Source organism: Silene latifolia, chromosome Y (genome assembly GCF_048544455.1).
Source record: "Silene latifolia isolate original U9 population chromosome Y, ASM4854445v1, whole genome shotgun sequence".
Lineage (NCBI taxonomy): Eukaryota > Viridiplantae > Streptophyta > Magnoliopsida > Caryophyllales > Caryophyllaceae > Silene > Silene latifolia.
In genome coordinates this window covers 216,035,904-216,053,246 of record NC_133538.1, presented here as the reverse complement: position 1 = coordinate 216,053,246, position 17,343 = coordinate 216,035,904, and positions in this window count along the sequence as shown.

The window sequence follows — 17,343 nt, the reverse complement described above, 5'->3', positions numbered from 1 at the left end:
AAGTGTTTATAGGGTCAATAAAACTACCACCAATACCTCCAAACCCGTCATCACCACCCCCAAAGTCATCCCGTCTATGTGGAGTAAATTGTGAACACGTGTTTGGGGGTTGAGATGCTTGCAAATCAGCCCAAGCCTTTCTCATTGCCGCCATTTCTTCAGCCTGTTCACGAACCTGTCTTTCAAGAGCAACTCGAGCGGATCGCTCATCATTCATTTGGGTGGAAAGCTGTGAAATTATGCTAGGAGCATAAGATAAAGACCGTCGGCCAGCTTTGTTAGGAGGAAGATCATACCATATTTGGGCCCCTGTAGGTCCTGTCCCAAACATCCGGTTCTTCTCGTCAAATCCTCCTACTGACCTTGTAGTAGGCCCGAATCTCTTCGGGAGACTGTCCAGTGTGGCAATGGTCGCCTCATCTCCTCTGGAAATCACGCTGAAAAAATAGAAAATCGTCGAAATGATATATATATACCTATCTTTATAAGAAAGAGATTATCGTTCTTTGTAATAAAAAATAAATATTAAATTAAATTCAAGAATTTACCTCAACATCAGCCGCTCGAGGGTTAACCCACTCGCCCTTCTTATTTTTCTTCGTCTTCATGAACATCTTGTGGGGGGTGGCCTCTTGACCCTGAAATTATTATGGAAACAAGTAAAATCAAGTATATTTTTGTCAATCATATATATTAACCACTTTTTAAAGCAATATAAACAATACTTACCAATTCCTTGAAAGCATCGGAGCAACTCTTCCGACCAAGAGTGTGGGTGCCCAATGCTTTCCCATCTTTCCCACCCGACTTCCTATTTGCCGTGTTGATTTTCGAATGTTTGGCAAAAGTAGCATCATTTGGCCTATTCCTAAGGTTCTCCAACCAAGAAACAGGCACCCACTTTGGCGGTTTCTTGTTATATTTTATTCCATTGATAAGAGTGGTAATCCGCCTCGTTACCCTCGCCTGCCACTCAGGAATAGGATCATACCCAGGATCGATGGATCTTACATGAGTCTGTTTCAAAAAACAAGTGTGAAATTAGTTATATAAAACTTTGGAAAATTCTTATAAACTTTAGAAAATTATTATAAACTTAAGAAAATTATTATAAACTTAAGAAAATTATTATTGAAAAACATAATTACCGCAAAGTAATTCCACATCTTCCGAATTTGTGCGTTACTCGCTTCACCCCACCTAGTGAAGTACTCATCTCCTGTGTTACAAGTGAATGACCAAGTAACATATTTCTTGATTGGTTCGTCATCCCACCTGAAAAACACATAAATATTTGAAATTAAAACTGTAAATGTTAAGTTTTTTTAAACTTAAGAAAAATTAACATAAACTTACCAAAAATGATTTGGCCGAGCACGGGCCTCGAGAGAATCACCGCATGTTCTCCTGTCTATCTCGTTGGAAATTCAGGATTTTCCTCATCCTCAACCTCGTCGTCCTCCCGATTCCGTTGAGATGCATTTGCCTTACTATTGCTCCCAATCATACGGCGAAAAATGTTCGACATAATCACTGCATGTTAACAATTCAAATCGTTAGTTCAAAACAACCATTTCTCATAGGTATATATAAACAATTGAAAAAAACACTATGGAAAAGCGTGAACTAATTACCACTTGCCTCTTCTTTAATGCATTTTATTGGGTGAATTGAGAGGTTTCTTATAACCAAATCTTGAAAATTGAAACACACTATTGATGTTAAGCTAAAACGACATGTATAAAACAAAAAACCAAATAGCTTAGAGCGACAAGTAATAAAAAACGGAGGGCATATTTTATTGAATGTTTAATAATTGTACAATTACAACTAGTCCTCCTCACTATCACTATCACTACAAATCAAAACAGGTTCATCATCTGAAAAAAGCACTCCCACTTCTTCCTCTGATTCCTCATTTTCGTATCTAATAAGTTCTTCAACTTCATCTTCATCCCCTTCTTCTTCGACGTCTCTCGTCATATTCCCTTGACCTCTTTCCACTGTCACTTCGTATACATCTTCATCATCTGTATCTTCCAACAAAATCGGTGAAATTGAGTGATCATTCACAACCACATCTTCTTGAAAGACACTTTCTTCAATAGGAGCATCAACTTGTGATCTTGCCTTGGTTTTAAAAACCGCGGACCACTGAATACCTTGATTACCTTTCTTAATGGTTGGATAAGGAGCATAACAAACTTGATCGACTTGAAAAGCTGCCACAAATGGGTTATGTCCACGAAGTTTCTTTTTCTCGTTTACATCTACAAGTCCATAAACCTTATGGATACTAAGTCCTTGTGGGGAATTATCAAGCCAATCACATTTAAACAATATAACCCTATAAACCCTTTGCCCGGCATAATAAGAAAGCTCAATTACTTCATTTAGGGTTCCATAGTAGTCCAACCCTTCAATTGAATTCACAGAAACCCCATTGCTTAACGTAGACTTCGAAACATCAACTCCCTCCTTATAAGCTCGAAACTTATAGCCGTTGATGGAATACCGTCTCCAAGACTTCACCATGTTACTAGGACCCAATGCTAAAGCTATTATTAGATGATCCTTCAATCTATGAACCTATGAATAAAAAAATGTTAATTAAGTTGTTATATTTTTTTCAATATCTAATAAGAAATCTAAATGTATAGTTCAATTTCAAAGAAAATGTATCATCACTTACTTGATTTTGGAACCATTTCGGAAAACTTTTGTCATGTGATGCCCAAACATCATCAGAGGATGTGACATCAGGAAAATTGATTTTGATATGTGCCTCAAATTCCCTATAAGTAGGGAAAGCATGTTTTAGTTATGTATTAATTACCTATAAATTCGATCTAATTTGATAATTAAAAAACAATTGAGTAATGATGAAGTATTAACTTACTTTTCATAAGTATCTAAAAAATCTCCACAGTTCCTTAGCACATAAAAATGAGCTTCTTCATACTCTTTCTCAGTTAAGTACCTCTGTATACATTTTCCGGTTGTAGTTCCCATGTCATCATTGAATAACTCAGGTAACTTAGATTTATTTGGTCATCGGAATTTACACCAACATCTAAGTCTTTTGCTTTTGTGTCAATGTGATCTTCGAAATAAAAAGAACAGAAATTTGAAATTTCCTCTAACAAAAAAGCGTTGCATATTGAACCCTCCACCCGAGCTTTGTTGCCAATCTTTTTTTTTATATGATTAAGAAATCTCTCAAATGGATACATCCATCGATATTGAACAGGTCCTCCAACTTTTGCTTCATAAGGTAGGTGAAGAGGCAAATGCTCCATGGAATTGAAAAAAGACGGGGGAAATATCTTCTCTAACTTGCATATTATCTCCGCAATGTTTGACTCTAGACGTTCCATAGAATCAACTCTAATCGTAGAAGTACACAGGTCTCTAAAAAAATTGGCTTATCTCAGTTATTGCATTCCAAGGACCTGTCGGGAGCAACTCTTTCAAGGCAACGGGGAGTAGTCGTTCCATAAAGACATGACAATCATGACTTTTCATGGAATGTAACACCATCTTTTTATGGTCAACACACCGACTCAAATCTGAAGCATAACCATCCGGGAATTTTAAGTTAGCAACCCAGTCACATAGAGCCTTTTTCTCCGCGTTTGATAAAACAAACCTAGATGATGTGGTCCGTTTATAGCAAAGTTCATTAAAGTCTTCTTTACCCTTAGTGTCAAATTTAGTTTTACCTGGTACATCCATGATGGTGTTGATAAGTTGTTCAAAAAAATTTTCTCAATGTGCATAACATCCAAGTTGTGTCGAATCAAAGAACGTTTTCCAATAGGGAAGTTCCCGAGAATATGCTTTGTTTCCACCAACCTTCATTCGATCTTTCAATCTTTTCAATTCTTTATCGAAGCATCAACTATTTTAGGCAAGTCTTTTACGGATTCCCACACTTCATCACCCGTTAGTTTCGATGCGGCTATGCGATTCTCAGTTTTTCTGTTTTTAAGAAAATGCTTACAATTGTCGCGGAAAGGATGATCAGGTGTTAAGAACTCACGGTGACAATCAAACCAACAAACCTTTTTGCTTTTTTTAAGCCAAAAAGATCTATGATCATTTTCAGGACAATAAGGACAGGCACGATATCCACTTGTGGACCAACCAGAAAGCATGCCATATGCCGGGAAATCGTTGATCGTCCACATTAATGCAGCCTTTAATTGAAAATTTTGTTTCTTAGAGACATCATAGGTGTCCACGCCGGTTTCCCAAAGTTGTTTCAAGTCTTTGATCAACGGTTGGAGGAAAACATCTAAATTTGTTTTCGGATTTTTAGGACCGGGAACTAGCACAGACAAGAACAGAAATTGTCTCTTCATGCATAACCAAGGAGGTAAGTTGTACGGAGTCACAATCACGGGCCAACAAGAGTATTTCGTCCCAAACTGCCCAAAAGGTTGAAATCCATCCGTACACAAACCTAGCCTAACATTCCGGGGTTCACTTGCAAAATCTGGATGCTCTCTATCGAAATGCTTCCACGCTTCTCCATCACTTGGATGTGCCATTGTCCCCCTTTCTCTTAATCGAGAGTTTTTGTAGTGCCAACTCATCTCACCTGCTATGTGCTTGGTTGCATATAGTCGTTGTAACCTTGGCGCAAGCGGGAAATAAGTTATTGGTTTACATGGAATTCGCCTCCCACTTGAATTCTTTTTACCTTTATACCGAGATGCACGACACTTTGTACATTCTTCAAGATTAGAATTTTCCTCCCAGAAAAGCATGCATCCATTGATACATGCATCAATCTTTTCATGGGGAAGTTGGAGTCCCTTCAGAACTTTTTTAATCTCATATAAATTGCGCGCCATTTGATTTTCCTTTGGAATTATGTCACCAACGAACGACACAAAACTATTAGCGCATCTAAGAGATATGTTGTTCTCACATTTGATTGATAACAACCTAGCAGCTGCTTGCAACAAACTCATATCACTTCCCTCAAACACCGGTTGTTCAGCTTGCTCTAACATTTTAAAGAACGAAGAAACTTGGGGGTTCGGGGTTTCATAACGCACTTCTTCATCGTTAAGGTCATCAGGATTAAGTCGATCCTCCAAAATTTGGTCAACAGTATCACGCAATGCATTTTCCACGAACTCACGGTAAGGATTCTCACTAGCATTTGTACTAGGTAGTTTCTCACCGTGATACGTCCATACATAATAATTATCGGCGAAACCATACGACCAAAGATGAATTTGAACATCTGCTTTCCTTTTAAAACCTAGGTTTTTGCATTTCTTACACGGACACCTCATTTCACCTAAATTCTTATACTCAGTACTTCCTTCCGCGAATTTAATAAACTCTTTCACCCACTCTGCATATGCTTTCTTGGGTTTCTTTTTTTCGTCTAATCTTTCATACATCCACTGCCGTTCTAATCTTTTCATGTTATTAATATCTACACATTTATATATGTCATTAAAAAAGATAATAACCTAACAACAATCAAAATCAAGCATAATAAACAATAATTTAACATTTTAACCAATATAAATATTGTATTTCTTTGAATTGGGTCCTTATCACTCCAACCTAAACCCATCAATGTACGTTTTAAGTCACTAGCAAACATGTACTTGTGATTTATTAATGAGAAAAAAAATTCGGCAGCAATTCCCATCCGTTCTCCAAATACACAATATAGAATAAATAATTACTCTACATATGCATTTAGAGAACATTAAAGGAATTGTCACCAAACTCTTTTCTCATTAACAAATCACAAGCACATGTTTACTACCTAAGTGACTTAAAACGTACAAAGACAGTCCCAAAACGGGGACTATTCAAAAATTACTCCTAGTGAGTAATTTTTGAACGGGTACTAGGTCAATATGAACAATAATTTTAACAATATTAAAAACAAAACATACAACAATGACTACTTTTTCAATTAACATAAACTAACATGATTTACTTTTCATTTTAAATATCTAGTCTAATTATCATTTTAAAAACTAACATCAATAATTTTTCAATTTACATATCTAGTCTAATTATCATTTTAAAAACATTAACATTTAACAAAATTTAACAATAATCTAATTAACAAAAAAATTAGATGCATACAATAAAACCGTCACAACATAAATTTAAACAAAATTGGCTTCTATCCTAAGTCAACATGCATCAACATCAACAATAATTCAACAGTAGTTAAAACAATAACTAATATTCTAATTCAATTAAGATAATTAAACAAAAAAAATTAAAAGAGAAAATGCCTAATTAGTTCAACAAAGAAAAAAATGAAAAAGAAGGATGAGAAAGAGGGAAGTGGCGGGGGGGGTGGCGCGGGGGGCGGCGGGGGGCGACAGGGGGCGGCGACAGGGGGCGGCGGCAAGGGCGACATTAGTGGCGGTGGGAAGCTATGGAGAAAAAAAAAATTAAAAACAATTAAAGAATAAGGAAAAAGAGAAAGGAGAAAAGAAGAAAAACAAATAAAATTACCTTATAGTGATGGCGACGGTGTGGTGGTGTTGTTGGTGGTGGTGGCGGCGCCGGAAGTAGAGGAGGTTGGTGGTGGTGTCGGGTTTTAAGGTGGTGGAGGAGGGTTTGGCGATTTTTAATTTGGGGGAAAAATTGGTAAAGTGATACGGGATGTTCCCGTGGTTGAGATAAAGGAGCCACCGACGGAATTTCCGTCAGAGATAAAAAAAAACCGACGGGATATCCGTCAAGTATAAATCACAAAAGCGACGGAATATCCGTCGGTGATACCCTTATCAGAACAATAATGCAGCCACTTTACACGTCACAATTATTTGCCCCACTGACGGAATATCTCGCCGATTTTTTAAAAATCGACGGAATATCCGTCAGTAGGCCAATAATTGTGACAACCTGTCATCAACACAGCATTCAAATAACTCGGCCTACTGACGGATATTCCGTCAGGATTTTTAAAAAAACTGACGGATATTCCGTCAGTGTGATTAATGATTTCCAGCTGTACTCCAATTGAAGGTGTGAAGCCCACTGACGGAATATCCGTCAGTATTGTGGGATTACCGACGGAATATCCGTCAGTATTGTGGGATTACTGACGGAATTTCCGTCAAATTTTTTTGGCGCCTTTGACTTGGTCAACGCGCCAATAGGATACTGACGGGATATCCGTCAGGAAATGTTACTGACGGAATTTCCATCACAAATCCGTCAGTAACCCGTGTTTTCTGACGGCCTCTTTTTTCCGTCGGTAGGGCCGTCAGTAACCCGCGTTTTTCTTGTAGTGTCTTGTCAGGGTGTTCAGCAGGGTGATCCGTTGGGTCCTTTGCTTTTCGCTTTGGTTTTGCATCCTTTAGTTTGCAAGATCCGGGACACTTTTGACCTCACTTTGCAGGCGTGGTACTTAGATGATGGCACCATCGTGGGTGATACTTTGGAGGTGGGGAAGGTCTTGGATTTGATTATGGTGGATGGCCCTCGTTTTGGATTGCATCTTAATGTCTCCAAGACGGAGGTCTTTTGGCCTGTTGCGGATCCTCGGAGTCGACTTCCTGGGGTTTTCCCCCATTCTATTTCTCGGCCATTGCGTGGTGTTACAGTTTTGGGTGGAACTGTCAGTGCTTGTTCTGTTTTTAGCAGTGGGATTGTGGCGAAGAGAGTAATCAAGACCATTGAGCTAATGGATTTGGTTGCGAGGATTGAGGACCCGCAATGTGAGTTGCTTCTTCTTCGAGCTTGTACTGGTATTTCCAAGCTCTACTTCTCACTTCCTACTTGCTCCCCTAGTGTTTTTGGGTCTGTCCATCTTCCTTTTGATGCCGCACTCCGTTCTAGCTTGGAACGTATTGTCACCGCGTCAGGGCCGGGTTTTGGGGATTGGCATTGGCGCCTTGCTATATTCCCTTTTCAGCTTGGTGTTCTTGGTGTCTATGGGGCGGGAGATGTTTTATTTTATACTTTTATTGCGTCCCGTTTGCAGTCTGCTGGTTTGCAGGCTAAGCTCCTCGGCCCTTCTGGTATTGTAGCTGTTGGCCCTGCTTTTGATGATGTCGCGCAGGTGTTTACTGCGACTACAGGATCTGGTATTTTAGGTAACCCTAATGAAATTGCTGCCCCTAAACTTATGAAGAAATTGACAGACATTTATTTCACGACGGTTGCTGATGCTTCAGAGTCTGTTTTCTCTTTAACACCACGCCAGCTTGCTTTATGGCAGTCTCAGCAGGGTTCTCACTCCTCTGATTGGTTACGTGCGGTTTCTATCTCGGGTTTGGGTCAGACTATGAACGGAAGCACTTACCGTAGTGTGCTGGGGTATCGTCTGGGTGTTCCGTTATTCACGGTATCTAGGCCCTGTCCGGCTTGCTCTCGGGTTTTGCTGAGGATGTTTTTGGGGACCACGATGTTTCTTGTACTGGTATGTGGGCGTTAAACATCGGCATAACCTTGTCCGGGACACTCTTTTCGACATCTGCTATAGATCTGGTATTACTGCGGGAAAGGAGGTTGATATCGGTTTGGTTGATGGACATGGTGGCTCTTTTCGTCCTACGGATTTATTGCTTTATTCTTGGGACATGGGGCGTGATGTGTGCGTTGACTTGACAAGTTCTTCTCCTTTGACTCACACTGGGATGACGGATTTTGTGCCTGGCCGGGTTGTCGCTGATGCTGCTCAGCGAAAGTGTGCTAAGTATGGGGATTTGTGCGCGGTAGCGGGTTATGTTTTCCTTCCTTTCACTTTCTCTTCACTTGGGGAGCTGGGTTCGGATGTTGTTGCCTTGCTCAAGCGGATCCAGAAATTCTCGGTATCTCAGGATGCGAGGGCTCGGGTGGCCGCTTACATTTTTACTAGACTTAGCTTTGCTATTGCTAAGGGTGTGGGAGCCCAGATTGTCTCTCGGCTCCCCACCAATTTCATGTAAACTTTTATTTTTCTTTTAATGAAAACTGCGCGCATCTTTTTATAATAATAAAAAAATAATAATAATAATAATAATAATAATAATAATAAAATAATTATAATTATAATTGTAATAAAAAATAAATAAATAATATTAAAAATATTAAAATATTAATAAAAACTATTAAGTTTAAGATGTGCAAAATTGAAATGGCCTGAATTTAGTAGAGCTGAACTGAACTAAATGAAAGTGAGCCGATTTGAATCGAATGGAGCCGATTTGAAATTTGAACTAAATAGAGCTGAACTGAACTGAATTGAGATGAGCTGAGCTAAATAGAGCTGAGCTGAACTGAACTGAACTGAATAGAGTTAAGCTGAACTAAAGTGAGTTGAAAATAAGCCAGAAAGAACAGAACCCTTGTTTTGTTAGCTGTCATATACTTAGTCGGTAGAGCAACAACAACATCCATCAAATAAGAAAGCAAGGAACATTTATACGCCATACTCTATACAATAATTAAATACATGGGCGGATTTAGGGGGGTCCGGGTGGGCAAGTGCCCACCATGAACTATTAGAAATAAATATTTATGAGTATGATACTTATACATCAAGTTGTAGTTGATCAGTTGGTTGAGGGTATGTACATGCAGTTGTCTGGTCCCGTGTTCGACTCCTGGCACTGTCAAATATCATTGATTAATTTGCTTTTTTTCGGCTTAGTATATACTGTATATACGAGTAACTTTTATTGTTATTATCGATCTAGCAAAAACTTGTTAGTAAGAGTGTTCGATCTCTAGACCTCAAGATAATATACCATCTGCTTAACCATTGAACCACTTGTACTTAAAGCTGATATAAGTACATGAATGTAATATAGCCTATAATAAGTGGTTATCGTTAACTAAAGTAAATTTAATGGAATCTATAACATTTTGGAGAAAATATTGATCGAACCAAATTTGCCTTTTTTTTTACTTTCTAAGACATTAATTTATAGAAAAAATTCAAAATATTAAAATGTTTTCAAGATAAAATGTACTGATTTTTTTTTTCCGGTGCCCCCCTTGTATGAAATTCCTGCGTCCGCCCCTGATTAAATACAGATCACTATCATAATAATAATTCAAAAATTATTATTGTCTGGTTGGATTATGAGGTCTTAGGCCCTGTTCTTTCTGGCTTTTTTAGAGCCGAATGAATCGAATCGAATCGAATGAAGCTAAACTGAATCGAATCGAATCGAATCGAATCGAATGGAGTGAAATGAATCGAACTCAATGGAGTGAGAAATTTGATGAATCGAATCGAATAAAAATAAAGAATGAATGAATGAATAATAAATTGAATAAAGTCAATGAAATAATAATAATAATAATAATAATAATAATAATAATAATAATAATAATAATAATAATAATAATAATAATAATAATAATAATAATAATAATAATAATAATAATAATAATAATAATATTTATTATTATTATTATTATCAACTATAATAATACTAATATTCATAGTATAATACTAATTATACTAATATTAATATTTATAAGAAAAAAATTATTATATGAATAATCATAAATTATATTAATGAAAAAATAGTATTTTTTTACTAATAATATTCTTAGTAACAATAATAAATAATCATGTCAATATTAATAATGATATTAATAAAAATAATTGTTTCGAATAAAAACACTCAAGTAAGCGTTGCTCGAATCCGGGTCGGATCAACGCACTCCTCTCAGACGATGGCACCTCGAGCCTATGCTTGCTCTCTTCGGATGGATCTTTCAGGCGTAACAAATAGGGCCTCGGAGGGTTCGCAATAGGTCCTTCTCTGATGCCTTAAGGTACTGGTGGATATTCGGGACCTTGCTTGAACCTAAGGTCTCTGTGCCCTCTCATAGTAGCTCGAGTAGTGTTACTTCTAGAGAGAGGAAGTTGTTGGTGAGAAGTATTTTACCATTGATTGGTGAATAATGAGGTATTTGTAGGTTTCTATGTGTACCTCAATTGATGACTTGACAAGAATGGTTACCAGATTCGCTATGAATACGCCTTACCGATTCGCGATTTGCTTATAGAAAATGTGTTATATGTATTTTTAGTAATCAACTTGATAGAATTCGCTTTGAACGATTCGTGATTCGTAGAGTACCAAGCGAATCCGTAACCATGTTGTCAAGCGTATTGACTTGTATGACCCCGTATTGGCTAGTGGGTCATCAAGTTGGTTGGGCGTGCCCCATCAATAATATTAATAATAAATGTTATTAATTTTAATAATAATACCAATAATAATTATAACAACAACAACACTAACAACAACAACAACAACAACAACAACAACAACAACAACAACAACAACAACAACAACAACAACAACAACAACAACAACAATATTAACATTAATAACATTATAATAATAATAATAATAATAATAATAATAATAATAATAATAATAGTAATTATAATAAATAAATTGTTAATAACATTATTATTAACAATATTACTAATAATAATAATAATAATAATAATAATAATAATAATAATAAAGAATAATATTATTAAAAAAATAGTATTATTGATAACAAAATTAATAATACTATTAAATTTAAGATGATTAAAGCTGAAATGAGCTGAATTTAATAGAGCTGAGCTGAATCGAATCGAATCGAATGAATGGAGTGAGTGAACCTAATCGAATCGAATGGAGCGAGTGAATCGAATCGAATAGAGTGATTTGAATCGAAATGGGTGAAAATAAACCAAGAAAAAACATGGCCTTTAAGTTATATGATGGATGTAAGTTACTTGTAGTATGAACTTAGTCAAAAGGTTTGCAAAATTCTTCATTTACTTTATCTCCTTTTATCTTTTTTTGTCTTTCTTTTCATGGAGAAGAAATCATAGGAGAGCATATCAAACAAGGTAGCTAACTGGCTCATTGCCCTTTTCGAGATCCGAAAATATGAAAGAAGAAATTGTTATAGGAGTATTAAGTCATCATCATCATCACAAAGACGAAGAAGAAGAACATGAACCCAAGAGGAGAGGTTGAAGGCCAATAGCATTCTTGCTTAGTGTTCCGTTTGCCATTTGTGGTGTTCTCCTTTCTCTTGCTGGCGGCATTGTTTGGATTCTTGGGTATGCTTCCTTTCAACTCTTCATCTTTATTTTTATTTGTATTTAGAATTCTTGTCATGCTCAGTAGCGGAACCATGATTTAAAGTTAGGGGGCAAAAATTTTCATAGGGGGCAAAACTACTAATATCATAAGATAAAATAGAAGAAAAAAATCGGAAAACTTTAACTAAAATTTCAAAATTATCGATGTCCAGCAGTGGCGAGCGACAGAGCTGTAAGTTATGTTAAATGATTGATGATTTACAAAGGAGATAGTACATCTTTTATATAGTACACGAAGATATTGTATGCCTAATATTATGGGATTAGTTTCCTAGTATGTAGCTAATAGAGAGGAAGGAGTTGATGCAATATTTGACTAAAGGATACAAGATATTCACAAAATATATTTAGAATAATTGTGCGAATTATTCTCTAATATCCCCCCGTAAGACGGATGGCCGGGACGAAAGACCGATCTTGGACATGAGCATATTGAAGCGAGACCGGGGTAGAGGCTTTGTAAGTGTGTCAGCAAGCTGATCATCGTTAACAATAGGAGTTACACGCATGAGACCAGACTGAACTTTCTCTCGGATAAAATGGTAATCAATGGCAACATGTTTTATTCGAGGGTGAAATACCGGGTTGGAACTGAGACTAGTGGCACCAAGGTTGTCACAGTATATAGCCGGGGCGGAGGGAAGAGTAATGTGAAGCTCCTGGAGGAGATGACCAAGCCAGGTAAGCTCAGCCATAGCATTAGCAATGGAGCGGTACTCGGCTTCCGTGGAAGAGCGAGCAATAGTACGATGCTTTTTAGAGCTTCATGAGATAGGTATCCGACCAAGATAGACAATATACGCACCTGTTGAAGTAAGATCATCATTGTTACCGCCTCAATCAGAGTCGAAATAAGCATGGAGACTAAGGGACGTGTCACGATACAAAAGTATGCTATGAGAGGCCGTGCCAGCGAGGTAGCGTAGTAGACGTTTCAAGGCGGACCAGTGGCACATGGTGGGTTGATGCATAAACTGGGATAGCTTACCCACAGCGAAGGCAATATCAGGCCAAGTGAGGGACAAGTATTGAAGACTGTCCACAAGAGCTCGGAATTCGGTAGGATTATCGAACAGAGGACCATCACGTAGGCTGAGCTTAACCGAGGAGTCCATTGGAGTGGGGCACGGTTTGGCATCGGACATTTTAGCTTGAGCTAGGAGGTCAGCCGTGTACTTGTGTTGGGTGAGAAACAGATCTTTGGCACACGGTTGGACTTCAACACCCAGAAAGTAGGCAAGAGAACTGAGGTCCTTAAGGGAGAACCTCTTAGCGAGAGCTTTAATGAATGAGTCAACTCGAGACGAGCAAGCACCTGTCACAATAATATCATCGACATAGACAGGTACAAATATATAAATCGTAAGTACCATTAAGAATAAAGAGCGAAGTGTCAGAGACAGAGTTGTGGAAACCCGTGTCAAGGAGATATGAGCGAAGCGCGGTGTACCAGGCTCGGGGGCCTACTTAAGCCCGTATAGTGCTTTCTTGAGGCGACAAACATAGGACGGATTTTGTGTATCAATAAAACCCGGAGGTTGAGCCATATAAATCGTATCAGTAAATGTGCCTTTGAGAAAAGCGTCATTGATGTCGAGTTGGCGAAGTGTCCAATTCTTGGTAACGGCAAGACTTAAAAACAATCGGACCGTGGCAAGTTTAATGACAGGGCTAAAGGTTTCATTATAGTCCAACCCAGGTCTTTGGTGAAATCCTTTGGAAACAAGGCGAGCCTTGTGCTTGTGGATAGTGCCATCGGGGTTGTATTTGGTGCGAAATACTCACTTACAACCGAAGATGTTTTGTTCGGGTGAGGGGGGAACAAGTTCTTAGGTGTTGTTGGCTTGGAGAGCATTGAATTGGGTTTCCATGGCAGCGCGCCAGATGGATGGGAGGAGGGCTTGCTTCGTGGTTGTTGTTTCGGTTAGTTGTAATTGGGCAGTAAGATTAAGCTTGTCAATGGGTTTGAATATATTGTGTGAAGCACGGGTGGCATGGGTGCGGGGAGGAGGAGGTGGTGGATTGGGTGGAGAGTCGGGTTCAGAGGAGGGTGAGGTGATGGTAGGGGAAGATGCCGTAGGTGAAGTAGGAATTGTTGGTGATACGGGTTGGTCAGAGGGATGACGGTAGTAGACCTTGGTGATGGGTGGTCGAGTATGAGGAAAGGGTGGTTCTTGGGTACAGGTGGCTGCGGAATCAGGTGGGTCAGAGGGCATGGTTATGGGTGGATTGGTTGCGGGTGGACTGGACAGTAGAGGCATGTCGAGTTGGCACCAGGAATCAGAGGTGGGCAAAGGGGTGGAAGTGGGTTAAGCAGCGAAGGGATAAGTGTGTTCGACAAATCGAACATGTCTCGAAACGTAGATACGGTGGGTGGTTAGGTGAAGACACATGTAGGCGTGTTGGGTGGGGGAATAGCCAACGAAGACGCAGGCTTTGAAACGCGGGTTGAGTTTATGATGAGCATATGGACGCAACCAAGGGTAACATAGACTCCCAAAGTTATAGAGGTTGTGATATTTGGGCGGATTTTGGAAAAGATGAAGGTAAGGGGACTGGTGATTAAGGGATGACGTAGGCATACGATTAATTAGATAAACTGCAGTTTGAAAGGCGACTTACCAGTAACGAATGGGCATAGAGGCATGTGATAAGAGGGCAAGACCGGTGTCTATTATATGGCGATGGCGTCGTTCCGCAAAACCGTTATGTTTGGGTGTATGTCGAGGTGAGGTGAGATGTTGGACTCCAGAGGCAGCGAGATCAACCTTTAATTTTTCGAACTCGCCTCCGTTGTCGGAGTATAAAGTGAGAAGAGGACGGGAAAATTGTTTTTCGACAAACGCTTTGAAATTTAGAAAAACACGATGAGTGTCTAATTTTTTCTTTAAGGGAAAGAGCCATGTAAATTTTGTGAAATGATCAACAAAAACTACATAGCATTTATAGTCGTCAAATGAATGTATTAGGGACGTCCATAAATCGCTAAAAACTACTTCAAGCGGAAATCGACTAGTAAGCGAGGAAATAGTAAAAGGCAATTTATGACTCTTGTAAATAGAGCACGCATCACAATTATTATTCGAATTGGAAAGCTTAATGTTCAAATGAGAAACAATTTGATTAAAAACAACGGAATGAGAATGACCAAAGTGATGGTGAAGGTCAGCCTGGTGGATGGTCACAGTGTGGACTTGCGGAAACGATGACGAGGGCCAGTAGTAGATGCCGTCCTTGGCAGGGCCGGTGAGGAGTTGAACACCGGAATCACATGCCTTCAGAATAAAAGAGTGAGAAGTGAAGTTAATAAACACATTATTGTCAGCGCAAAATTGAGAAACGGAAATAATATTTTTGTGCATTTTGGGAACATGTAAAACATTTTTTAAAGTGAAAGAAGAAGTAGGAGAGTAAGGTAAGGAGACTGAACCAGAATTCGAGATGGGTAATCCCGAACCATCACCAATGACTATCTCATCGGTTCCATCATATGGGGAGTGGAGGGCGAGATTTGTAAGATCAGTGGTGACATGGTGGGAGGCACCGCTGTCCAGGAGCCACGGGGATGGGACTGGTTGAGGAGTGAGGGCCGTGGGGTTGGCTTGGGCTGGTGAGGGAGTTTGAGCAGTGGGGGTTCGGGTATATGGGGGGACACGGATGTCGGGGTACAAGGCTTTAAAAATAGGGCAATAGGACAGGGTGTGACCTTGGACATGACATCATTGGCACTTGCCACAGAAGGGGTTTTTCGGGTTTTGGTTGGGTGTGGCAGTGGGTTGGGTGACAGCTGGGGTACGTGGGGCAGAGTAGGAAGGAGCAGCGGGAGTGCGGGTGTAGGTTGGATGAGCCATCGGGTTGAAGGTGGTGGCTTGAGAGGCCTCATTTTGTTGGATGGTGAGTTCTTGACGGATTAATTTCTCGTGAAATTCAGAGAAACTAATCGGGTTATCACGGGCATTGACCGCGTCAATGGCGGGCTGATACGATGAGGGCAGTCCATCAATGATTTGGTCGGTGATATCTTCTTGAGAGAGGATGGTGCCGAGAAGAGCAAGGTCATCGACAATAGTCTTAATCTTGTTCATATACTCGGTGATGGAGGAGGAACCTTTGGTGGTATGTTTAAGTTTGTGACGGAGTTGTTTGATATGGCCACGGGGCATAGGATGACGCAAGGGCATCCCACGCGTCTTTGGTGGTGACCAGTCTTTGAGGATAAGGCTGATGGATGGGGCTAGGGTGCTAGCCACGACACCAAAGAGTAGTCTGTCTTGCCGAAGCCAAGTATAGTATGCCGGGTTTGAGACGAGCTGCTTGTCTTTTTCTTCAAGGACTTTGGATGGAGGGGGAGTGCCATCGATGAATGATGACAGATCATAGCCTTGCAACAGTGCTTCGAATTGAAGACGCCATTGTTGGTAGTTAGATACGTCAAACTTGGTGACGGCATGGGTGTTTAGAAGCACGAGCGGTTTTGATGGCTCGGCGTTGTTGGGGATGGTGTTTCCTGACATTGATGGGGACGGGAAACACGAGATGAGGGTTGTTTAAGGGTTGGTACGGAGGTTGAACCTTTCTCCTGATACCATGTAAATTATATTAAATGATTGATGATTTACAAAGGAGATGGTACATCGTTTATATAGTACAAGAAGATATTGTATGCCTAATATTATGTGATTAGTTTCCTAGTACGTAGCTAATAGAGAGGAAGGAGTTGATACAATCTTTGACTAAAGGATACAAGATATTCACAAAATATATTTAGAATAATTGTGCCAATTATCCCGGCCTGCTAGCTCCCCTTAGTTGTGCCACTGGACATGGTATTATCAATTCGTTGTCCAGATTGGAGCCTTGTTTTTAAAATCAGTCATCACGGTCTGAATTCTGCTGTTGATATTGATGTTGAAATTGCGATAACCAAAAACACGATAAATTATCTAAATTAGATGACAAATAGAAAGGTTGTATACTTGTATGTTTATGATGGATATAATTTGAAGGAGTCTTGTTTGGATTGAACAGGTCATTGTTGACTTACGTTTTCCCATGTCTGAGCTTTTGTGCCGACCTTTCAAATACTGCTATGGACTTCATAAAGTTCCCTATCAGTGTCTTCACATGGTTTATTGATAAGATCCCTTCTGAATTATTTTTTGAGGTGACGACTGCTATTAATCTGCGATCTATAGTTCGGCGCTCTTGTAAGCTTTAATGTGCCTATGTTC